This window comes from Mustela erminea, chromosome 1, assembly GCF_009829155.1.
Source record: "Mustela erminea isolate mMusErm1 chromosome 1, mMusErm1.Pri, whole genome shotgun sequence".
In the NCBI taxonomy this organism is placed as follows: Eukaryota; Metazoa; Chordata; class Mammalia; order Carnivora; family Mustelidae; genus Mustela; species Mustela erminea.
The window spans coordinates 127,334,979-127,360,326 of NC_045614.1; the positions used below are offsets into that span (position 1 = coordinate 127,334,979).

Sequence of the window (25,348 nt, forward strand, 5' to 3'; positions counted from 1 at the left end):
ATAAATAAAATCTTAAAAAAAAAAAATTCTTGACTCCTTGCATAGTAACCTTGAACAAGGTCGTGATGTGAACTTGAACAAGTCACTGTGTTGAACTGAGCTGGCTTCATATGTGCAATCAGGAAACTGGTCCCCTGGTCCATGTTTAGGTTTTTGACATGATTAGACTCATGTGAAAATCTGTTGTAAATTCTAAGCACTGTGACGTCACAAAGTGATGTGAATTGACAACAGAGTCATGGACAGGAAGTTGTCCATCCAGAGCGATGTTGAGTTTTCATTAGCCTGGGAATAGGTCTTTATGTCCGGAATTATGAGATGGGTTTTGCCATGGGGGATGGCTAGATAAAGAGGTATTTGTAGTGCTCCCTCTTGTTATGAGAACCTCTGGAAGACTTTTATTGTTCACTACTCTTAAAAATTTATCCAGATTTCTAAAATACCTTGAGTTCTGAATGTTTAGATTTAAATTATATTTATATTATGGTTGAGTACCATTCTTTCCTTGCCTAGATAGTTGAATACTATTTTTGTGTGTGAGTAAGCTTAAAAATTGACTGTCTAAATATTTAACCAGAGATATTTTAAAAGAATTTCATTATTTATCTTCTTTATGATTTATATTATCACATTCTGTGTCTGTAGTTATGGTTTATCATAAGCAGCCCATCTGCTACAACAGCCAAATTGGAACATTCATATAAGATGAGTTCAGATATAATAAACATGACAAGAGATGGGTTACATTCAGTCTTTCTCCATGTTTAACCAATTTAATTTGTTTCCTATGCAGAAGAGGCTCTAAATTTACTTAATATATGTTAGCACTTAGGAACATAGTTAGAAGCAAGGCGAAGGTCTTAACCTATTCGTAAATAAATGAGAAGATTCCTGTCGGAGTGAAAGAGAGAGAGAGAATTTATGTCAAACAATCAGGAATTTAATACATAGTGGTCTTTTAGGATGTCCAGTTTGTGTACATACTCTTAAGGCATGATTACGAATAACTTCACATCCTATAAACAATGTGACTGGAGAAATTACTCACAGATACAACAAAAAGGGGAAGAAAGGTAAGACGTTTTAACTAAAGCCAATAAGTGAATTACTTTCCCTGAAAAGGTTAAAAATGGCAGATTTATTTTTCGTTGCCATAATATTTGTCTGTGTTGGCCAGCTATCTGAGGTATTCTCCAGAAGATGCAGGGCTCCTTGAGACGTCACCACATGACCCCAGGTTCAAAGTTACGGCAGAGTCCTGAAGGATTTCTCTCCTCTGTAATTTGGGGACTCAAGACGCCTTAACCAAAGACTTCAGTCTGTTGGCTAAATGAAAGTATTGATACTGCTGTAGCGAGAACTTTCAGTGATTGGTCTGAATTTCCCTCTGCCCCTGGTAGAGGTCAAGTAGAGGACTTTTTAGTGCAAGCAAAAGAGTCATTCGTTTTTTACTCTTTAGGTAAAGGACTTATGTCATATTATTAGTGAAAACGTGATTAACTGTTAAAGCAACATAGGCCTTAATGATCTACAAAGCCATTTTTCTCAAAGTTATGGATTCATTGCTCTGCAGTACTAAATATATGTTATTCTAGGATCATGCAAGTCATGAATACTAAAAATAAAAATAAACATATTTCTTTGATGATGATTTATTACCAAACAATTTGGAGCTAATACATTCACATTATAGGATGCAAATACAAATGTGACATAAGCAAGTGGGCCTTTAAGATGAAGTGTCATTACTTTTGGAAATATGGGCAGTGCTTCAACTTCATCACAGCCTTTGTAACATAATGTTTTGAGAGCCTGTGACTGATGTTTCAACTTGCAGCAGTTTGGTTCTTAAATTCCATACTTAGCAAGAGAATGGTTTCATTCAGCCTCATTGATGACCTAAAAACCCATATGCGGGGATGTTATATGCCATTGTGAATTAGTATGCGAAGCTGGTAAAATGAGATTGACCAGGGGTAGGGGAGTTCCTTTTTGGTAGGATGCTGAGTTCACAATGACCACAAGGCAGAGCCATGGCAGTGGCAGATCTAGTAAGGAAGGGTACCAGGAACCCACGTTGGTACGAGCAGGCATCATTGCCTCGCTCTGGTTCTGCAGAAATACTCTCCAGGGGTACTGATGCTAACAGCATGGTTATTTTTCTGTATCTGGGTAAAGCTCTTGTTACTTGTGATCACTCAGCAAGCTAAAAAGCCACACGGAAGCTGAGCATGTGCATGTCAGGTTGACCTTGCTGTCCTTTTTCCATCATCTCCGTCTCTCCTCCTTCCAGCCCCACAGTCACTTATCTGTCCCTTTATTTCTTTCATTCCTTCTTTGGTTTATTGTCTCCACTCCCCTTCCTTTCCTTCGTGTATTTTTCTTTGCTTTCTTCTTTTCCCACTTGATCGTGTTTCTTGCTTTCCGCAAGAAACTAGGAGAGAAGCTGACGTTAAGTATCGTGGCACTGTATTCTTGGCACTGTCAAGAACTTGCTTGGAGGAAAGGGGTTTTCTGGTATCGGGAGAGAGCTGCATTCCTTGTGACAGAATATGAAATTGTCTTGCAGTTCTTGTATCGGTGTTGCTAATTTTATTACTGCAGTCTAAGTGGATCCGCTATTTTCTTGGTGATTGCTTCTATGGGTACGATAGGAATGAGACGACAGTTAAAAAGGTATTTGTGCAAGGCCTTTAAGAAATAACTCAATGAGTCGAAAGGAGGACAAAGGAAGCAAATGATGGAGCAAAGTACACATTATATGAGCCCCACAGACGGCTCTACAAGTTAGACTGCCCCAGTGTGCGTCTAATTTATGTAGCTGATAACCCAAGTTAACAGAGACCCTGGCACTATTATGGAGGTAATATTTTCTCAAGGATGTTCAGTCTTAAACAACTTCTTCCTGTATTAGGTTCATACATGGTTTTCTTTAACATAAAGCAGGTATGTCTGTTCTCTTGTTCCATTTCATTTTCTTGGAAAAATAAATTTATTGCAGGGCCGCTGAATGGAAATTCTGCTGACTGTTTACGACTGACGTTGCTCTCCCCTCTTCTGTATTACCCAGGGAATTAGTTCAATATAGAGCTTATTCCACACCCATTTCTTTCTTTTTCCCCTCTCCATCCTTTGCAGGGTTTGGTTTCAAAACCTATATTGCCACAGAGCAGCTGGTAGCATTTAGCAAACCACCTGCACAAGTAGTTCTGTTTCCAGTGGAAGAAAATTTAGCTTACATAAGGCCAAAACTGGTAAGGTGTCGGCTTTTCCATTTTTATTTGTATTTGTGTACATTTTCTTACTCATTGATGAATGTTCTGCTAAGTGAAACTCAACTCCTTGGTAAAGAATGAGAAACGGTATGGTGTAGCAGTCCTTTGTTTCAGTAAGGCTCTGGCAAATTGGAACTCTGTCAGGAAGGCAAGAGGTTGATTGTAGCCAGGAAGAGACTCTTAAAATCTGTAACTTCTTTGAAGGCTGAGAAGGCACCCTCTTGAATTAGAAACTCTGCTGTGATTTTCCAGGTAACGGTTTCTACTGCCGACTAGGACAAGTGTCCCAGTGAGTGCTGGCTTCCCATGAAAGGCATCGTGTGGTCAGATTTTGAATACCCCATAGTAAATAAATTACCTTCCTACTGCTTGGGAATAAGTTTAAATCTCAAAGATTTTATTAAATTGTTCACATTACTACACACTGAATATTGATCTGAACTTCACTAGTAGTGACTAATGGGTCAAGTGGTGACTTTTTTTAAATCAAGGTAGTTATTCTATAAATGAAACTCCAACCTGAAAAGCTGGTCATCTACAAATAATATCTGATGACTGACTTATGTAAGTGAACTGCAGCTCGTAAGTCATTCTTGCTTACCTCATTCATGTACGCCTCAGTTGGCATTCCCCCCCCCCCCCCCACTTAGGTAGAGGAACTGTGACTTGGTCAAGGTCACTTCGCTGGTTAAGAGTAAATTCATTCAGACTTCTAGTATAGTCACCTTTCAAGGAGAAGAGTTTAATGGTTTGTATTGTTTCATATAGGCCTGAAAGTTATTGAGACCCACATATATAGAGATGCAGTCATTGTCTCTAGGAAACTAGACCATGTATATACTATGCAGGATGCTGATTTCTTTTTGAATCCCATCGTGAGATGGAAAGGATCCTAGAAGAAATTTAGAAGAATATCATGGCTTTATAAAAAACCAAATATATGTGACCAAGGTCACCCACTGGCAGTGCTGATACTTGAACCCAAATCAATCCCTTTGCTTTCCTCTCCTTTTCCTCCCTTCCCTTCCCTTGTGTTTTCTCTTTCTTTTCCTTTTCATTTCTCTTTCCTTTCCTTTATCCATTTCTCTCTCTCTCTTCTTTCCTCTCTTCTTCCTCAAATACTAGAACGCATATTCTGAGCCAGTTTCTACTCATCCAAGCTAGGTGTTGAATTTTAAAAGCCCACTAATAAATAAGACTCCTCCCCTGCCTTCAGGAGTTTTAATGAGGGATACAATTAACTGGTACAGTGCCATCTGTCATGGTGGAGGTATAGAATATTAGGTGTGTGTGATGCTTGGGAGGGATATACAACCAAGTCTAGAGGGAGTCAGAGGTTTCCTTAAGGGAATATATCTTAACCAACACCCAAAGGATGACTAACTATTCTAATGAAAGGGAGTTTTATAGTAGCAGAGAAGAATGCTCAGGTATTAGCCCAGAGGCAAGAGAAAGAATGGTGGAATTTATCATTTGAAAGAAGTTTGATATGAGTATGGGTGGGCAGGGAGCATAGTGAGAGAAGTACTGGATGAATTCCCTTTAAAGATAAATTGAATTCAACATTAGATGTTTGTAAGATGCCATTAGGAGCTATGAAGATTATAAGATAATATTCTTGAATTATAATGGAGTAATATAAGATAGTGAATCATAAAATGTCCTCCCTAAGAGGATACAGATTATGAACTTCTCTTGAGGTTCAGAGACAAAAGAGATCATTGTTGGCCATAGTAAGCCACCATAGTAAGACACCAAAGGAGGTGTCAAGGAAGATTTTCAAAGATGAGTATGATCTACAGATCATACTTTCTTGTATTCCTTCTCTCAGTGAGCAAATAGTCTTTACTGTCTGTCTCTGTCACCTCAATTTCCATTCAGTCTTCATCATAGTACAAGTTCTATTTTGCCCAAAACACCTGAAGAATTAGTAGTGACCCCCAACTGCCAAATCCAGTGCATTTTTCAGTCTTTTGCCCACTATAATGTCCTCAGGACAATTTTCTCCTTCTCAAACCCTATTCGTCCTCTGGCTTCTGGATCAGCACTTACTTCTGTGTCCCCCCTCTAATTCTGTCTCCTTATCTTCCCCTTCACAGACCTCAACTGTTGGTATTTCCAGAGTACAGACCTCAGCCTTCTTTCTTCACCTGAAGAGTCTATCTAATTATCCATTAAGGACTCCCAAATAGTGACCTTAATCTCCAAACCTACAATTCCATCCTCTTGCTGAACATCTGTACCTGAGTATCTTACCCCACTTCAAGTGAAGTGAAATCACTTCCTCCTCACCTAATTTCCCATTGTAGTTAATGGTTTCACCTTGCTTTTCAAGCTAGAACTTGAAAGCTTACCTTGACCTCTTGCATTCCTTTTCTCTTCACTCATGTCTAGTGATTTGCCAAATTTAATAATCTCTACTTCAGAGATATTCCTTGATTCTGCCTGAGTTTCTCAAAGTGGCACTGCTTTCCCATTGATTCAGAGCTTCACCACCCATTGCCATGACTGCATGATGAGTGCTCTCCCTGCCATCACCATTTTTTTCCTAAACACCAGTGTTGAGATAATCTTTTATTTGCTTAAGGAATTACTTTGTCTCCTTCTTGTTCTGCTAAATTGCTGGGTCCCTTAAAAATGCCTTAAAGAGTAGCACTGGTACGGGGAGGCTCCTGAGCAGCTCAGTAAGTTAAACAAAGGACTTCTGATTTTTGCTCGGGTCATGATCTTGGGGTAATGGGATCAAGCCCTGTGTGGGTCTTTGCACTCAACATGGAGTCTCCTCTCTTTCCACCTTCACCTCTTTCTTTAGTATTTGTGAATTTGTGCAAGATTTTGCTTAGGAAAACAAAGTGTTCTACAGCTAAAAATTTTTAAAAATTAGAAAGTCGAACTCTGTAGTCTGATATATGTAGCCTTTGGTGATTTGATTCCAGACCTTCTCTTTAGCCCCATCTCTTCCCTCTCCTTGCCCCTCACCCTAATCATCATTCACTCAGGGTTCTCCTGAAAGCACTGTTGTCTGTCACCACTCCATGTCTTTGTTTATGCTGATTTTCCCACTTGGAAGTCCGCCATATTTGCTCTCCATTTTCTTCACCTTTTCTAACCGGCAAATTCCCGATGATTCAACTCAAATCTTGCTCTCATAGTTGTCCCTGAGAGAGTAGTCTGCATGGTCATCATCTCTTCTATAATCCTTAAAACATTAGTCACCTCTACCTTCAGATTGTTTTCTCTATGGCCTCCCAGAGAGGGCAGAGAATGAGTCTTCCTTATGTATTGGTAGCCCAGCATCCGTGATACCGGAAGTGCTGCTCAGTTAATGCCAGCTCTGGTTGCTGGCTTCTCTGGTTGTAGCTGCTATTGCTACAATGGCAAAGCCAAAGGACATTTTTGAGCAAAGGGGTGAAATATCAAGAATGGAATTTAGATGTTTAGGATGATTGATCTCAAAGTCAAGTGCAGAACAGAGAAAGGGAGAAAGTCTAGGGTCAGGGAGAGAGAGGGGTCTAACTGAGATTCTCAGAACAGCATGGTATAAGTTAGATTAAAATCTACCACAGATTCATTGCTGAATTGGTGGATATATCTCAGAGGAGAAAAATAGAAGACTAAAAAGTTTGTTCATTTTCTTTAGAAATTCTAATTATGGCAATGAGAGTTTTGGTCCATTTCTTTGCTTTGTGTATTTGCTCTGTGGAGAGCAGATAAGCTACTTGGTTCTACCAGTCCTCCCCATCTCCATCACATAGCCGGAGTGGTGGCAGCAGAAACAACATGTCCTTGTATGTGCCAGACATTGTGCTCTCTGCATTACAAGCATAATCTCCAAGAGACAGTGAGATAAGTACTATAATTACCTTCACATTAGAGACGAGGACAGTGAGGCTCAGAGAGGTGAACTAGCTTGCACAAAGTCTTGTAACTGGGAAGTTGTGGACCATGGGTAGGAACTCAAATCTGTCTGAATCAAAAGCCTGACCTTCATTCCTACTCACTACTCAATCTCAATAGGCTCTGTTTAGCCAAGGACTTTTGGATCTAATATCTGAATATTCAACAGGAACTCAGGTAACATATCCTTCATTAATGCAAACCAGGGAGCTCAGAGTTCCAGAGAAACAAATTCCCTAGATGTCTAAATCTCACTTCTTTGAGCCTGGTAGCTTCTATAATGTTGCCAAAAGGATGGAAAACTTTCCTAAAATCATGATTCCAGGAAACCAGATAACCGATCTTATTAGATTCTTGTCCTACATCAAAGTAAATTGGCGCTGAGTGACTCTCTCTTCAGAAAAGTGTATAAGCTCTGGCACGTGGGCTTAACCTCTAGGCCGTCCAAATTAAAGGCAATTTTCCCACACGTGTGAGTTCTCACCCAGGTCTCATGTAACTGAAGTTGTTTGATAGTTTCCAGCAGATGTTGACTCACAACTTGCTTCACGGCCTTAAACCAGTTGAATGGCAAACAGTTTTCAAAGTGTGGTGGACCACATGCATCACATATTGGGATACTGCAGAGTTTAGGACTCAGCCTCAGGTCTCCTAGTTTCAAAGCTTTGGGGCAAAGACCAAAATCCTGCTTTGAAGCAAAGCACGGTGAAGAGGAATGTGGCGATGGTCCTTGGGATAAAGGGGAATTGAAAGTGCTGAGCATGGTTGTTAAAGCCCGCAGACATTTAATAATAATAATAATAATAACAGCAGCTCTATTTTGTATTGTACCCCTCAACTGCCTTTCAGTGAGCAACCGTCTGTGCTAATTAATCACGAGCATATCAGCTCTGTAAATATTTTGACTTTGTTCTAGCAATTCTCACAGCTGCCTAAGTGATCCCTCTTCCTACGGTTCATTCTGTTTAGCCTTTGATTTGCATCTCTTATCTCCAAATATGTATAATTAGGTTTCTGAGGGCCACCTCTGAGCAGGAGCTATACTTGTGTTTCCTACAAAGGCAACATTATTAGTCCCACTGCATATGACCAAACCCAGACTTCAGGAGCTTAATTGATGTGGCCAAGGTCATGGAAGGATGGAACTGGAACTGAAGTTTGAACCCAGGTCACCTGCCTCCATAATTGTGCCTTTCTTCAATGTGCCAGGTCACTTTATACCATGTGGCTTTTTTCTTGTTAGGTACAGATACAGCTACTGGTCAGGGATCCTATCCAGGTTGCATGGGTTACACGGTCACCAGAACTTTTTCTGTGGCACAGGTGTCTGTGCAACATCCGGAATCTTCATCTTAAGTTATAGCCCTGGGAAATATAGGAAAATTGTTTCACTTCAACTTCGAGACATAGTTGAAGTCGGGAATTATTTTTAGTAGAAGTTTTATTTGTTGGTTGCTTATTTTTACCAATTTCACTAACCTAATTACAAGTCTCTTCTTCCCTGGGCACCATAGCTGAATATTTAGTCAGAAGTGACCAGTAGGACTTTCTGCAAAGATAAAAATGTTCTAAGTCTTGATTGTTTGATATACTTGGCACTGGCCACATGTGCCTCTTACACTGTATGGCCAGCAGGACTGAGGAACTGAGTTTTTCATTTTAATTAATTTATGTTTAAATGTACATAGCTACCTGTGGCTTGTGGCCACCCTATCGGACAGCAGAGGCCTAAATAGGTCTATAGGAAGACAACAAATTTGGGTGGTGAAGGATTCAGATCTGGAGCCCAACTGACTGGCTTATTAGCCTGTATGACTTTGTGTAAGTTACTCGGCATGTCTTTTTTTTTCATTACTTGAAATATTAAATGGCAGTAGTAATAGTATGTGCTTCCCAATATAGTTGTGAGGATTACATGAGCAGTTTTATGTAAAGATTCTTAGCACAAGTCTAGCACTTAGTAAGGGCTCGTCAATGTTAGTAGCTATTATTTTGACCATTACTAATTTTAGCTCAACTTCCTAAAGAATTTGAAGTTTTTGCCTTTTTTGTGACTAGAAATCCACTTAAGTGTTGATAATGTGGTGGCTGCTTAATAAATTTGTATTGAATTAAGTTTCTGAAATCCCTGATTTAGGACTTTTGATATGTAGACTGAAGTGCATATGTAGAGAGAGTGCTAGGGAGACTGTCAGAGAAGGCCTCCCCTTCTTCAGATACACAATAGGAAAGTATGTCTGTTTGTCAAGACAAATGAGAAGAAAAGGAAATGAACAGTCACTAATACTTAGAAAAAACCTTAAATTTTTTTTTCTCATCTCTTGTCCCATGTGACTCAATACCCATGACCTTAAAAAGTCCAAGTTTGAAAAGTCTGAGGAGGTGATCAAGGGAAGGGCATTTTAATAGGACATGTGATAAGTAGTAGGAAATAGGTTCTGATCAAGCATATTATAAATATGGATCTTGATGATTTTTATTAGCCAGTCCATTTCAAAATAACCACACACACCTAACCACACACACCTAAAGACGTTTGCGCACCACATTTTGTATGTACGTGCGTGTCTATTTGTGTGTATGTGTATATAGATTAAGACTGACATTAAAATTAGATAGTAAAACCTTTTCATTTAGTGCCAACAAAGTCTAGCCACAATAAATTGAAAATGTGAACTGCTTTGGCATGCCTTAGCTTTATAAAGCCCTGGAAATGGCTATACAAATATTTTTCTAAATGGAAATCATATTAGACTTGAGGTTTGAAGTACTGTAGATAGGAAAGAGAGGTAAATAATTGCCTTTTTTTTACTTTGTGACCATATTGTAAATGCCAGACAATGGAAAAACTAGTAAAATTAAAAAGGTATTCCTAAAGTGAAACAACATACTGGCTCACAAATTGTCTTTCTTCATCATCGGCATTGTGGATTTATATTGATTACATTGCTAACGACTTAGCTGTGCAGGGAACAACTCAGGCTGCTTGGCTTGGTCTGGGCTGCAGGTCTAGTTCAGAGATGGCGTAGGAGGTGGGATTCAAGAGCTACCCTGCTATCAGTGAAGGCTTATGGCTGCTTGGTTGACAGCTTAAAATGAGAGACCAACTGCGCGACCAAAGGAAATATAATATGATCTTTTAATGAGTTGAATGCAGAGAAGTGTTTGAGGAAAAGGAACCGAGGTTCTTCTGAAGGGATTTGGTGGTCACAGTCTATACCTTCATTAGCTGGTAAAAGGTGCCAAGCGTAGATATTTCGCAGTTTATTCTGAAGTAATTCCCTTCCTTTAAAAACTTTCAGTGGCAGGCTACCAAGATGGCTCTATTGTTACCTCCTTGTTTAATTGTTGACTTTGTGTTGATTTTATTATTCAGGTAAGCCCCACCTATTGTTTCAGAGGTCAAGGAGCTTTTTCATTGCATTCAGTCTCAACTGTAGCCTCTGGTCAACCGCACTCTTTCTTCTTAGGCAAACATTCTATAGCAGCTGGGTTGGAAACTATCATTCCACACATCACAGCAAATCTCAGACAAGTTGAGTTTAATTATTCCCTGTTGACTAGCTCTGCCATTACTAAAATCTCTTTTAACACGCTGACATCTAGAGTGGAAGTGTAGGGTTTCTGAGCTCTCAGCACAATGGCTTTTGCATTAATATCTCACAGTTTATTTCATGGAGCAAAGGCCTGCTTGTGGTATCTAAAATTTGTTTAAACATAAATTGCAAAGAAAGGCATGGTGACAAAATAGAGCTGTATATAGGGAAAAGAAAGCCCATGAATAGGTTTAGGTATTTTTTTAAAAGTGCATTTCTCTTATAAAAAAACTTTTTTTTTTTTTTGCCTTTCTAGTACATGTCAAAGATTTTAATCACCCTTTTGTTTTTGTTAATTTTTATGTTTTATTACTCTGCTGAATAAATAGTATGGTTATAATGTATCCCAAACTAAACTTCATGATGTTTAACAAACTGTAATTTCATGATTAATAGTGCCTAATCTGAATGTCCCACAAAACTTTATTTGGTGAGAGGTGTTCAGTGTTACTATGGCTTAGCAACCTCACAAAAGGGACAGTTCAGTGATCGTTTCCAAGGAGATTTAAAGTCTTACGAGTTATGAGCAAACAATAAAGCTTTGGCATTGGATATCTATTATAACATGTACTACGATTGAGTACTACTTAGAAATTAAGTAATAGGGAAAGAACTGAATATTGTTTAAAAAATCATTTTGTAGTATCAGACATGGGAGAATCTAGCATGTAGGCACTGTGGCTTTAAAGTTACATGTGCTTAGTGAACTTCATCTTAGCTGGCCAACACCCATTGGTTCCACTAAATACATGGCCCAAACCTTCTGTTTCTTTGCTGGCCAAACACGATTTTCCCCACCTAAGCTCCAGGCTTCCAAATTATGTCTGTGGGAGACCCTAAAACATAGCAGGAGTGACCCTGAGGGACCAAGGTCCTTCTTGATGGGATTACCTTGACTTTGCTTTTTTTGGGCGTTAAGGCACATCACCAATCACAAGTAATTAAAACAAAACAAAACAAAAAAAAAAAACACCCAAATCTGATTATGTCTCTCCTCTGTCAAAAACCCTCCAGTGGTTTCCCACTGCATTCATGATAAAGTTCAAAATTTATATCATCCCTTATGAGGCCCTCCATCATCTGCTACTGCCAGATTCTCAACCTACCTCTTCTTTCCAATCTTCAGCCATCTTGCAATTGTTAAACTTGACTCCAGCCTGTCACACATTGTAAACATTCACTCATTTATTTATCCATTCATTATTTATTGCATCCCGACTGTGCCAGGCACCACGTTGATTGCTAAGAGATTTGTCAGAGGGTAAAATAGACATGGTGTGTACCCCCCTGATGTCTATCAACTAGTCAAGAAGCCAGAAATGGAACAAGTAACTATAAAAGCTGTTTTCTGAGACCATTTTTCTGTTGGACATGGCTATCTCATTCTTACATTTCATGTCTCATATTAAATATCCTGTTCTGAAGGAAACTTCTTTGATCCTTCCCATAGATTATAACCTCTTAATACATGCTAAAGAAATAAAACAGAACCAAATTAGTAAAAATTAGACTTAAAGACTTTATAAAGGCCCAACTTGGCCTATGGCTTCTGGATTCTTCATGAGTCTTCACCAGTCATCTTTACTCATTTGACGATTTAGCCTATGGCCTAAGGCCATGCCTACTAATTTGGGGGACAAACAAGATAGAGAAGAAGCTCTAAAAGAGTTAGAAGGGATCATTTATTGAGTATGTATCCATCACAGATATTATTTTACTCCTACTTAAATACTTGATCTTTATACAAACATTGCAAAATGAGTACAGAAAAGCAGGAGAACATAGAACTACAATCCAGACCACTCATATCTGCCACTGGGAATCCCCTGTTTTCTCAACGGAAAACTGAAAATAATAATATCTATTTCTTGAGATCATTGGGAGAATGAGATAATATACAAAAAGCCCTCAAAAGATGTCTGCCACATTGTGAGTTCTGGCTTGTGTAGAAGAGGGGAAAGGCTTGAAAGGTTTAGGTAACTTTTGAAGATCATAGAGCTAGCAATATAGAAATCAGCAGAGTCAGAATTGAGGCAGAGGTCTGTCCAGTTTCAGACCCTAGTTTCTGCTTTCTACACCAGAGCAGGTAAATATCTACCCAGTGAGTGAAGGTGATAGAAAGGCCAATCAATAGTTACCAGAAGAGAAAGAGTCTGCTTTTAAAAGCCTGAGTTTTAGGGGCACCTGGGTGGCTCAGTGGGTTAAAGCCTCTGCTTTCGGCTCAGGTCATGGTCCCAGGGTCCTGGGATCGAGCCCCGCGTCGGGCTCTCTGTTCAGTGGGGAGCCTGCTTCCTTCTCTCTCTCTCTCTGCCTGCCTCTCTGCCTGCTTGTGATCTCTCTGTCAAATAAATAAATAAAATCTTAAAAAAAAAAAAAAAAAAAAAAAGCCTGAGTTTTAAAATGTGTCTTCCAGCCTGGTTTCTGAGAATAAAGTTATTCTTGATTCCATACGTAATGGACAGCGGTGGTCATTTGAGTAATGTGCCAGATGGTTGCATAAATCCCTGGGAAGCAGCATATTCTTCTGTTTAATTTTAAGATACAATGTGTCAGGTTGAGAAGGGAAAATAAGAAAGAAATGACCCTGTCTTGTGCTGTTAAATTGCTTTCTCTAAATTTACCTTTATTTGGATGCCATTCCATAGAATCTCTTTTCTTAGAAGGCACAAGGAGCCATGTTTTAGGGAAAAAAAAATCCCTGCATTAACATGAAACATTGTTGGTGTAACTGATACCTTTGGTATAAGGTTATCGAGTTTAGGTTTTTCTTTATACAAAGATATCTTTACTTTATGGTTTCTTCTTGCATTGTGTTTTTTTATGATGTTACTTTTTCTACCCATCCTTTGTAGTAGTCCAGAATATTAAAAAGGAGATCTTTATAATTTTGATCTCATGCCTCCATTCCTGTCTGTTAGACTAGTAATATCTAATAATGTTGGACAGAAACACTTACTGGAAGGACCAATTGCATTTTGTTCAAAATTTACTTCCACTTTAATGAAACATCTAATACAAGCCAGGGAAAAAAAGATATGCAAGACATTTTCTTCCAGTCTCAGAAATCTTTGAGTTTAGTGGTAAATATATGTCAATAGATATTTTAAAAAAAAAAAATCTATGGAGACTTTTGCTTACCAGTCTATGGAAGCATAGCAAAATGCCCACCACTGGGAGTTTGGGGATTTGCTGTACATTCCTATAGATGAAGTCTTCAAAATAAGAATGTGTTAGTTAGTAAATAATGGGTAGAAATTATGTGCTGAGAAAGAGGGACCTGCCAAAGCAAAAGGCTCAGAACCTGAACCATGAGGGTGCATGTGTAGACTTACAAATCTGGTTTATACTTCTAGATTGCAAAGAATGATGGAGGGAGTAAGAAGATGTCTATTTGACAAGGTTGGTGGAGGCCACATGGTGCACTCTGTGTGTCATATTAGGTTCCTCGGCCTCTAGACTGTCAGTCATGGACAGCGACTGAAAGATTTTATGTAGCAAATTAACATGATTTGTATGTAAGCTAATTAATTGGTTGCACATTAGAATGCATGTAATGTGGACAAGTCTGGATGCAAGAAGTTGATTGTGATAGTTAAAGATGGAGCAGGCAAGCAGTAGTGAGAAGCAATGGATATCGGCAAATTTAGGGAACACAATTCATGAGGCTTGGGGATTAGTTTGGTTTGAGACACGAGGGAGGTATAGGGTCTAAGATAGTGCAAGTCAGAGATTGAGAGTGAACACCAAGTGTTTCTAGACCTGGCCACACTGAATTTAAGACACCTCTGGGACAACTGGATATACCACTCTGGAGTTCAGAGGGGATAGATGTCATTGTCAGGGAGTTACCAGCCCGGGAGGGTGGGACAATTAGAGCTTTGAGAATGGTTGGAAGAAAACCCAGTGGACATGTTTAAAAGAAAATGGGCTGAAGATGAAACCCTGGGAGAAACCCATCATTTTACTCAGCAAGGGGAGAAAATGACCCCAGTGGAGGATCCATAAAAAGAATTTAGAGATGCAGAAGGTGAGCCAGGGAAGAGTGAGTCATGAATGCCAAAGTAGACCATTTCAAGGAGGAAGTGGTTATTAAGTGTCAAATGTTGTAATTTTCACCTATATTTTATGTTTATTCCTATGCTTATTTTTTATCATGTTAGCTAATGATAGAAATAGGTATGCTATGAACGGAACCAAAATTATATATATATATATATATATCCTCTCCTTTCAGTAAACGATGGGGAGACAATATTGGCATGGGAATAAAATAATTATAGTAGCAATCCTTTAACTGACAGTTATATAGTACTTAGAGTTTATTAGGTGCCCTGATATACAATATCACTCTACTTTAACAGGAGTCCAATAAGATAAGCACTGAGCCCTTAGATTTCTCCCCCTCTTCCCAGTGAGGAAGCCAATGCACAGTGAGACTGAGTGACTTGTCAAGGCTAGCTGTTGGTGAGCCGTAGAGCTTGGACGATACCAAAGTATGTCCTCAGCCTCCTGACCTGTCAGACCTTCATAATGCCAAGTAAGGAATCTGAACATGATGAAACATAGTATAGCCTTTTAGCCTAGGAATAGAAGATCTTCATATCCATTCTTCAGGTTTATTACTTTGCTCTTAGTCATTAGCAACCAAAATCTTCACATTCATAAAATTGCAATCATTAAAATGTCAGTTAAAATTTTTATATAATCTCTTTTCTGTTCCATTTTCCATCCACAGAAAGAAATTTTCAATTCCAGTTTTTTTCTTCTGAGATTAAATTTATTTGGGGGATAATTGCTAGAAACTTAGGTCTTTAATTATATCTACAGGCATTATTACAGAAGCAAGTAAAAACATACAATCCAAAGGAAAGAAAGAAAGAAGCGAAATTGACATTTGTCCAAATTTTGTAGGATGTTGGGGAAACATTATCTTGAATGCAACAGACAATAATCTGTACAAAACAACTCAAAAAATTAAATCCATATCTTGGGAGTTGACATGATTGTATTACTTGATGGAAGGTGTTTACCATCCAGCTCTTAAATGTAATAGCATGTCCATGCCAAGTCAAACTAAAGGAAGAAAGGCAGACTTTAGAAACATATATGTATATTTTTTTCATATATTCCTCTTAGCAAAAATTTGTCGCATCTAGAACAAAAAGAGAGTTCTTGTTTCTCATTCCTCGGTCTTGTCTTTGTGGTGTCGCCTGTTAGGTTTCATGCAGGATTTCACATGAGTTTCCTCTGTCTTTTACTCTACTTTGGATAGAGCCCACTGAATGTTGGTTTAGTTTCCTATTGCTCATTCTGAAGTGACCTGGTGTTCCTTTTGTATTAATGTTTACTCTCCTGGGAACTTTCTATTTTGCTGGAGTCCGTTTTCTGGCTTTCCTTTAGAAAACAAGGCCAGTAGTTCCCTGCCCCACTGCTTCATCTACATCTTAATAGTTTTCTGGGGTACTTCGCCCAGGCCAAGCTTCCCTATTTCTCTTAAGGGACTTTTCCATTTGACAACAGCTGAGGAGTAACTTCTTATCCCTTTTATTCTACATTTTCATCATTTCCTTCCTCTGCCTCAGAGTGACATGGAGTAAGGACTCGACAAATTGACTATCAAATTATTTATTCCAATAATCATTTGTTTTGTTTAAAATTATTTTCACTTTCTTCTGGATCAATTTCTAAATACATTTAAATACCATTTTTACACTTCTCCTTTTAATGGACTACAATGACCATGATATGAAATGTTAAGGGGCTTAATAACTATGTTACAAAACAATATTTCAAACTTCATTTTACGAACATATACTGGTACCTACTATGTACAGATCACTGGAGTAGGCATTAGAAAAGATTAAAAAAATCACAAGGGCACTGTCTCCAAGAAGAACAAAGCCTAACAGGGAATTCAGGGTGAAGGAAAACTGAACAATGTACCTTAATTATTACTGGTTATTAATAGATTTCTTCATGAGAACTAAAGCAATTTAATTAATTCTTATGACATCAGCAAATGTCTCTAATGGAAAAAGACAGTAGCATTTTACTTGCAACATCTTCTTTCTCCAAACCTTCTCTATTGCTGCTGCTTTGCTAAAAAAAACAAAGTTAATAATAATAGTAAAAATAATAATAATAAAGTATTTTCTGGTAGTAAATTGGCATGTTTAAAATTAAATTATGCCTGTATACTCAGAGAAGAAAACAGTCTTAAAATAATGTAAAGGCATTTGTAAGTAACACAATGATATAAAAACAAAAACAAATTCCAGCAGTACATTTTGAAATTTTCTTATTAATCTAACAACATGGAAAGAGGAATATCCACTGATTCTATAGTTTCAGCCTATGTGTACAAAAGACTGTTCTGTAATTTACAATTAAAACACGTCCATTGGCTTTAGAATTTATATTCTCCTCGTAAAGAATCAAAAAGTCTACAGGGCTCATTGGAAAGGACATTATAGGTAGAATCTCAAAAGCACCTGTGAGGTCATTTAAAGAATTAGTTAACACAGTTAGTTTGGTTTTTTTGTTAAGCTGCCAAGTTGAACAGTGTACTCTTTTTCAATAGTAATAGAGAAAAATCATCCCCAGCTGCTGCCTTTATATGAGGAGACACTGAGTCTTCCAATCCTTGATAAACTGCAGGGTGAATTCTCTGTGAAACTTTGTGGAATATTTCTAGAATTAGGGAAGCTGGTTTATAATTCAGAGTAAAGAAATTATCATAGCTTTAGCCACCCTGAGCTGAATGGGGGGGCGGGGGACAGAACCACTTTGCATTTTTGGCACCCACAGAAGTGTGTATACCTTTGAATTGTGCCTTCTTGTGACCTGGCCTAATTTAGTACCTTGGGAAACAGTGTAATTTGAAGTTACTTCTGAGAGAAGAGAGAAACTTGGTGCTGACTCATAAGGTCTGGGACAGACAATTTTAATGATTAAAATAGATTATCTAAATCAACAGGTAGAAATAGGATGACTTGGGCACCTGGGTGGCTCAGTGGGTTGGGCTGCTGCCTCGGCTCGGGTCATGATCTCAGGGTCCTGGGATTGAGTCCCACATCAGGCTCTCTGCTCAGCGGGGGGCCTGCTTCCCTTCCTCTCTCTCTGCCTGCCTCTCTGCCTGCTTGTGATCTCTGTCAAATAAATAAATGGAATCTTAAAAAAAAAAAAAAAGAAAAGAAATAGGATGACTCAATCACAAGAGGGCTTGCAGTATTAGGCATGTGTATAAGGTAGTTTGTGATAGTCTAGGGACTTCATTTCCAGTATGAAATATATAAATGGCTACGTATAATTTTTCTAAAACATTACTTCATTGGGCCAGTGGTAAGATACCATCTTGGCCTTTGTATTTTGGCTGGCTGACATTTTCTTCTTTCCCATGGAAAAAAAAAAGTAGAACTGGCCTCATATAGAATTGAACAGAACGGAGTGTCGTGCTGCCCCTCTCTGTTTATTGAGATAAACTTCTGATAAGATGGTTAAGCAGGAAGCTGGAATAATTCAGAGAAACTAAAGGCTACTTCTGGCTCTCACTATCTAAGACATATTATTTTACATTTAGAAATCTATTTTGAAGGTTCCTTTTTTTTTTTTTTTTAAGTACAAGATGTACTGAGTTTTGAATGATACTTTAGGTTTCTTTTTAGTGGATATTGAATAAGTGTGAAAAAATGTCAATATTTTTATTTGTATTAACACTCTGAGGTCAGAGCAAACATTTAGTAATAAGAGAGAAACTATGCCACTTGGGTTCTGGAATGTTTGCAAAGAACATAGCAGAACACACTTGGAAGTATAATTACCATCATTTCCATTTATGAATAATTTTTATAGCATGTTGATTATTTCAGTCCAAATTAATGAGATTAAATTTAACCTATTTTTGGTAACTCCATATGTTGATTTTCTTATCATACTAACAAGTCTTTTACCTAGTTAACAAGTCTAAGTCAGGGAGAGATTTCACCTGTGACCCAGGATAAGCTATTAAGAACTATGTTTCTGCTAAAAATCACGTTTGATTTTTTTTCCCTACGTTAAATAATAAAACAGAATACAAATTCTTCTTAATAGCTATTTTTGTTAGCTAAAGCAAATTGTTAATTTAATTTAACCTAGGCTTAGGGAGTGGACTTATGCTAGATGAAGGGAAAATATTATCTATAATTTTTTAAAGTGTAGAAACCAAAATCTGAGCAAATATAATTTCTTTATTTTTATCCACATGGCTTTTCAGTTAATAATATATGTACATTTAATGCAGATAAATTTTAACTCTACTATTCTAAATCACAGATATTTTGCTTTTACTATGTTCTTTGGATTTTTATATATGTTAAAGAAGTTACATCCTTGTATGGAAATCTGAATTTTTCCTCTTATTCCAGCTTTTCTGTGTGACTTGCCAATTGTCTGGTTTCAGTCAGAAGAGCTCTCTCAATGAAAATCAATGTATTATTTGGTTATTTATAGCCCAGTCTGACTACAAGGTTTAAGCACCAAGAATTTAACAAAGTAGACTAATGAGGTTTCCAAGACAGTTTTGATATGGAAAAAAAGATTAGATATAGGTTCAACATAGTCCTTTAAGTTGACATAGGAAATGAATTTAGAATCTTTTTGGTTTGCCCATAACCAATTACAGTGCAATTGATGTTAACAAATCTGACCTAGCAGGATTTTAATCTACAACCTGGCAACATTTACCAATTTCACAGCTACAATTCTTTAACTTAATATCTCTCAGGCAAACCAAAATAAAATAATACCATAATTTAATAAAGAACCAACTAGTTCAATTTAAAGCGGCATGGAAAAAAAAGAGATAATACTGTAAGGTAGAAAGTTATCAGCGTTAGCTTTGGAATCTAAAGCATTTCCAACAAAAACTCATTATAAAAAGTCTAAAAGTGGTTTCAAAAATTCCTCTAAAAATGATCAAATTATTTAACATAGAATTGTCATTTTTGCCCCATCCCTGTCTTCATGTGACAAGCTGCTATTCCCTTTCATTTCTCAGGGGTTTTATTTATTGCATTTATTTTATTTATTTCATTTCACAGAGTATTTTAAAGGCAAATTCTCTTCCAGGATCAGAGTTAATAGGTAAGAGAATAATAACTCTGTTAATTGAAGTATGGAACTGGGAAGGGCAAGTACTTAAAAGCCATTTACACATTTTTGTTTCAATAAAAAGTATTGTTTTATTAAAAACAAATTTGAAGCTACATGTGCATACACGCATACAGAATCATTTTCCTGCCTTAGGCTTTCATGGCGATTCATGGAAGTATAGACTATTTACAGATATAGAGTAAATTTTTCAGTTATTCAAGAACAAAATAACTTTCCAGAGGAGGGATTGGAGGGTGATTACCCACGGTGAAAAGCAATCATAGAGGATTTGTGAAAGCGGTTTGAATTACTGTTAATCATCTGAAATACTTGTATATTAAGAGTTGTTTATTATGTAAAACTAACTGCACAGTAGATAATAAACACTGCAGCATTCTACTTTGTGGGACCTTGAATTCCCTGGCCAATCAGTTATGTCATATATTGGAGAAATGTCCTCTTCCTCCACTCACGGTCCATCCTCAGCACCTAGAAACGACTGGCCTCCCCAAAAGGCTGGAAAGCCCCAAGTTTTGCAGTAGGACCAGAGGAGTTGAATATGCAGCTGCTGAAACATTTCCATCCAGTTCATCCCCTACATTAGAGACAAACTGACAAGAAGTAAAACATGCTAGAAAACAAACAATAAATAATAGATTATAAAAGTAGACAATGACATTTTGCCTATTTCTTGACAAATAGTATACGTAATTTAAGTATATTTATGAACATAGATTTGTATGGCTTGCATGTTTAGTGTATGAAAACTATTGTTTTGAGTCTTTCAGATATAAAACAGTAAGCTTGTTGTTTAAGATATACTTCACCTCAGTACATGTGCATCGCGTAATTATTTTACACCACTTTGGCTTTTTCTCTTATGCTTGTTACTTTTGTTCACGTTGAATTGGCATTGTGTGTTATTGCCATCCATACCCTCTTCACTACCGTACTTCTTATAGTCACATAAATAAATACTGATACCTAGATGCATTTATGTACAACCCTTTACCTGGGAAGGAGTTTGAAAATAATTGTGAAATGTTTAGCTGTCCTTCAAAAACACCTTTTGCTTATATATTTGGAATGATGTTGAGAGAGTAATAAAAATTTAGGCAGTTCAGATCATGTGTCCTGGAATGTTCAGTAGCACCTTTGAGAAAGTTGCAAGGGGACCTGATAATAAGAATGGCAATCTTCCCCTCCCTGTCATCCTGTTATTATTATTCTAATGTATATTAACCTGTTGCTTTCTATAGCCACCACATAATAAATAGAAAACCATACATAGTTTTTTAAGGCAAAGTGTATGTTTTGTTCAAGGATGAGTTCCAGCCATCACTGTTGTAAGCATGACGTATGAGAAAGCTGTGATAATAATGGGAAGCTATTAGGGATAAACAGCAAGAATGGGAAGAAAAAAGGGGACCTCTCTGCATAGTGCGGGAGAAGGGATCCTTCAATGAGAGTGGAATTCATGATATACATAGTATGGCCCAGCTGTTTGGGAACATTAAAAATCCCTTCGCTTAAGCTGTTGAAAGCTGCAAAAAAGACCAAATGTTTTCCATCTCAAAACACATTTTACTTAGCTGTGTTTTGAAAGCTGTTATCTAAACATTAGGGGGGAAAAAAATCAGCGTATTCTAACATGATTTCTTCCTTGGGTGCAAATCAGCAGTTGTAATTTAATTTAGGAAAGAAAGTGAAAAAGGTAGAAGGAAAAGGCACATTTTATTCTCCTACCTTCTTGTTTATCTTTCCTTAAAGTATTTGAAGAACATAAAACAGGGAAATAAAAAAGTCACCAGCATACAGTTTTGTTAACTTATCTCGTGAACGTTAAACATTATGCCTCAAATTTCGTATGGTACATAAAGTGTTTCGCCCGGCAATATCATGTATATAGCACTTCAAAAAAGCCAGTAGGACAGCCCACTAAATGTAATGGATGTGTAACAGCAGATCTTTAGATCTCTTGTATTTAGCATGACAACTTCGGGTTCTTTAGGAGCTTTAAACATGATATCTCAAACCCCGTATTTTTTTCCTAGTGATGAAAAACATAGACTAATTACAAACTTCTCGTATATTATAGATGGCTTGACCATCCGGGGCAGTTGCAACATTTTGATTATACTGTATCTCCTTTGGTTACTGGGGTTAATCAGTTTTACAACTTCACCTTGTTTTCGTGATGCATTTTCATCTTATTTCTCACTGGAGTAAACGCTCACTGAGCACAGTCAGAGTCTGAAAATGCATTCTCTAATGGCACAGTAAACACTTCATTTCTATTACTGGAAGGTTTTAAGGTGAAATCTTAGCTGCTATCTGATTGCATGCATCCATATATGTCTTCACTAAATTCTTGAAGAACTCTTGTTAGGTAGTTTTAGAAGATATCTTAAAGGACCTGATTCCTACTTTAAGATTTAATTCTGTAAACCAACTTATTTCCTGTCAAAACTTAAGCTGGCTATTATGTAGAACAGACTTTTGTCAGAAAACTTTACTAGGAATCTGGCTTAGACAAGAATACAACAGGGGGTCCGTGGCTTGCACCCAGGATGCAGACCGCAAGTGTTTATCGATGATAATAACACAAGGAAGTTTGAAGCAGTGTAAAGAATCAGATAAGGAAGCTGATAGCAAGGGCCAGCATTCTGGATTTAGGAGGAAACTGCCACTAATAACCCCAACCACCTTCCGTGGGCAAAGAGACATAATTATGGTTTAGTGACATAATGTTAAACATCAAATTTCATTGTTTTTACTAGCATCCCTATTATGCCAGATGCATGGTTGTGGACAGAAAATTAAGAAATTGTTTTGTTTTCTTTTACTTTTACCTTTATATTTTTACAGAAATCTAAGTGACAAACGTAAGATGAGGATAGGTAGGTAATACGCTTTCTGAGGTCACTTTTGAGAACCTTAGTGGATTAAAATTTTACTTCTAAGAAGTGCCTCTCTGTCTCGAGTACTGAATTTCTTTTTCATGTGTTTTTTCCTAATGGACTACAGTTAAAGTATGTTCATCAATGAGAGAGTAACTGAAAAAAATGGGATGATGCCATAAACCAAGCATTGGTACAAATTTGTCCTTACTCTGATTATGATTGAGCCTTCGGAACATTATGTCCCTTCTCTGGCCTCCGTGTTCACATTTGCAGAATGGCTGCATTAATTACTTATATGCTCTATAGATTCACTGATGTCTCCAGAGTTTATAGTGGTCTTGAAAATGCCCCTTGTGGGCTCTTTCTTCATTTATCTAATATGCTTTGTTAAACCAAGGTTAGCATCCCTTAGGCTCCCCGTCAGTCAGTGGTTGGCTCAGAGTGACCCTGAATTTCAACTCTTAATATCAGACAGATGACTTCTTTGGCAAATTAGGAGACCAATCTTTCTGATCTTTATGTCTGAGGTAGTGCAGTTTGGTGAAAAGGTTATAGCAGAAATATTCAGTCATTATTGATCAGGGTTTGATTCCCATCTTTAATACTTAACAGTTGTGTGACTTAGGGCAAGTAATTTACTCAATCTTACTGAGTTCAGTTTTGTCATCTATAAAACAAGGGTAATAATCACTTATAGCCTGTTAGTTATTAAAGGAAATGATGCATAGTAAGCATTCGACATAGAAGAGAGACTTAATACATGATTGTATTATGATTATTATATGTCTTACCATCTTACCATTATCTCTTGCTTCTGAGACTTCAGTTGCTTGCTAATTGGTCACCTGGCATCCACTTGCTGCACCCCAGTTCATTTGTCACATTGTTGCCATTGGAGGATTAAAGATGAGAATTCGGCAAAGATCATGTCTGATTTCTTCCCAGAATGAATGAATAAATGAGTAAAATTAACAGACTGACTGATGTCAGAAAAATAAAAATATTTAAAGACACCTGCTTTAAAAGAAATGATGGATATTGGGGGCCTGGGTGGCTCAGTCAGTTGAGCATCCCACTCTTGGTGTTGGAGCGGATCACGATCTTAGGGTCCTGAGATTGAGCCCTGTGTGGGGCTCCGCATTCAGCAGGGAATCTGCTTGAAAGATTCTCTCCGTCTGCCCTTCCCTCTTCTCTCTCTTTCTCTAATAAATCAGTAAGTCTTAAAAAAAGATTTATAATAAAAAACAAACAATTTACAAAAAAGTTAAATCCATGGGTTGATTTTAAAGGGGTCACAACACACACACACACACACACACACCAGCAATGAGCATATATATTTAGGCATTATGCTTAAAATTTGGAAGTGTTTTATGATTTTTGTTATTTTTATAATTACTATTGCAAATAGGTTGACTATGACATAGACTGCATCTTTCGTTGTTCAAGAATATGGAAAACCCCATTCTCTGAAATCAGATATGTCTAGCTTACCTACAAAGCATTATGCCTGGATATGTACTTTAAGGCTGTTATCAGTTATTCTTAGGTTAATAAAAAATTACCCTAGAAATTTCATGAATCATCTATTGCTTTTAGATTTTTACCAGAACAACTATTTTTCAATGTTCCTCTAATTCATGTTAACAGATTCACCCAGCACTGAGCATAAATCTGCCTGGTACATTTGAATCCATCAAGAAAATTAATCTTTGCTTAAGTCACACACAAGAGTATACACATACCTAAGATACTATAATCATATTTTTTAAATGTATAGGGATGATTTTATATACCTGAGGAACAATAGAGATTCTGGGTTTTATCAAAGCAATGAAGCAAACATTGAAAATACATTTAACTTATGTCTGGCACATAGTAAAATCCCCAGAAATACTCTTTTCCACTTTCGGCCAGACTTTGAATGAGTACAAGTCTCACTTGTCCCGTAAAGCTTCTCTCGCATGCCAGCCTTCACACATCTCTCTCCTGTCTGAATCTCTGTAGCACTTATCATTTGAGCCACATAATTTAGTACTTAATGACTTACAATCTTGTGCTATTTGCTGTTCTTTCAAGTAGCTTAGTCTTGTCTCTCTAGATAGATTGCATGGGCCTGAACAGCAGGGACAGTGGTTTATATTAATTTTTTATTTCCTTTGGTTTCTAAATCTTACCCTGCAGCATATTTAGCTTGGTTATTTTCAACTGTGAATCAAGAGCCAAGGCACTGGAGAGCATGGTTTGTGATAGAGGAGACATTCCAGAGTTATTCTGAAACCCAAGAGTTCATGCAAAATGTGTGTGTGTGTGTGTGTGTGTGTGTGTGTGTGTGTGTGTGTGTGTACATGTGGTCTTTTGTATGCATACAGTAATTAGAAAAAGAACTTCAAATTAGACATAGGGCACCTGGGTGGCTCAGTGGGTTAAAGCCTCTGCCTTTGGCTCAGGTCATGATCCCAGGGTCCTGGGATCGAGCCCCGCATCAGGCTCTCTGCTCGGCGGGGAGCCTGCTTCCTCCTCTCTCTCCACTTGCCTCTCTGCC

The 25,348-nt window shown here is 37.6% G+C and overlaps 1 protein-coding gene and 2 long non-coding RNA genes across 15 annotated transcripts in view; 2 read left to right on the forward strand and 1 right to left on the reverse strand.

Annotated features, from left to right (window-relative positions):
* On the forward strand, positions 1–23,701 carry LOC116600032. Its single transcript, XR_004289475.1, has 3 exons — positions 1–353; positions 963–1,073; positions 23,623–23,701. It is a non-coding gene; the product is annotated as an uncharacterized LOC116600032 (long non-coding RNA).
* The window catches only part of MECOM (MDS1 and EVI1 complex locus), a 543,708-nt gene that overhangs the window by 439,746 nt on the left and 78,614 nt on the right, over positions 1–25,348 (forward strand). The window lies entirely within an intron of this gene.
* LOC116600038 overlaps positions 19,952–25,348 on the reverse strand; it is a 9,569-nt gene continuing 4,172 nt past the window's right edge. Inside the window, exons 2-3 of one of the 3 annotated variants that reach the window (XR_004289479.1) lie at positions 23,595–23,740; positions 19,952–20,511 (exon numbers count right to left, since the gene is read on the reverse strand). This is a non-coding gene — a long non-coding RNA (uncharacterized LOC116600038). Of the gene's footprint in view, positions 20,532–23,594; positions 23,741–25,348 lie in introns of all 3 variants that reach the window. The other 2 variants (XR_004289482.1, XR_004289478.1) reach the window with 2 other exon arrangements.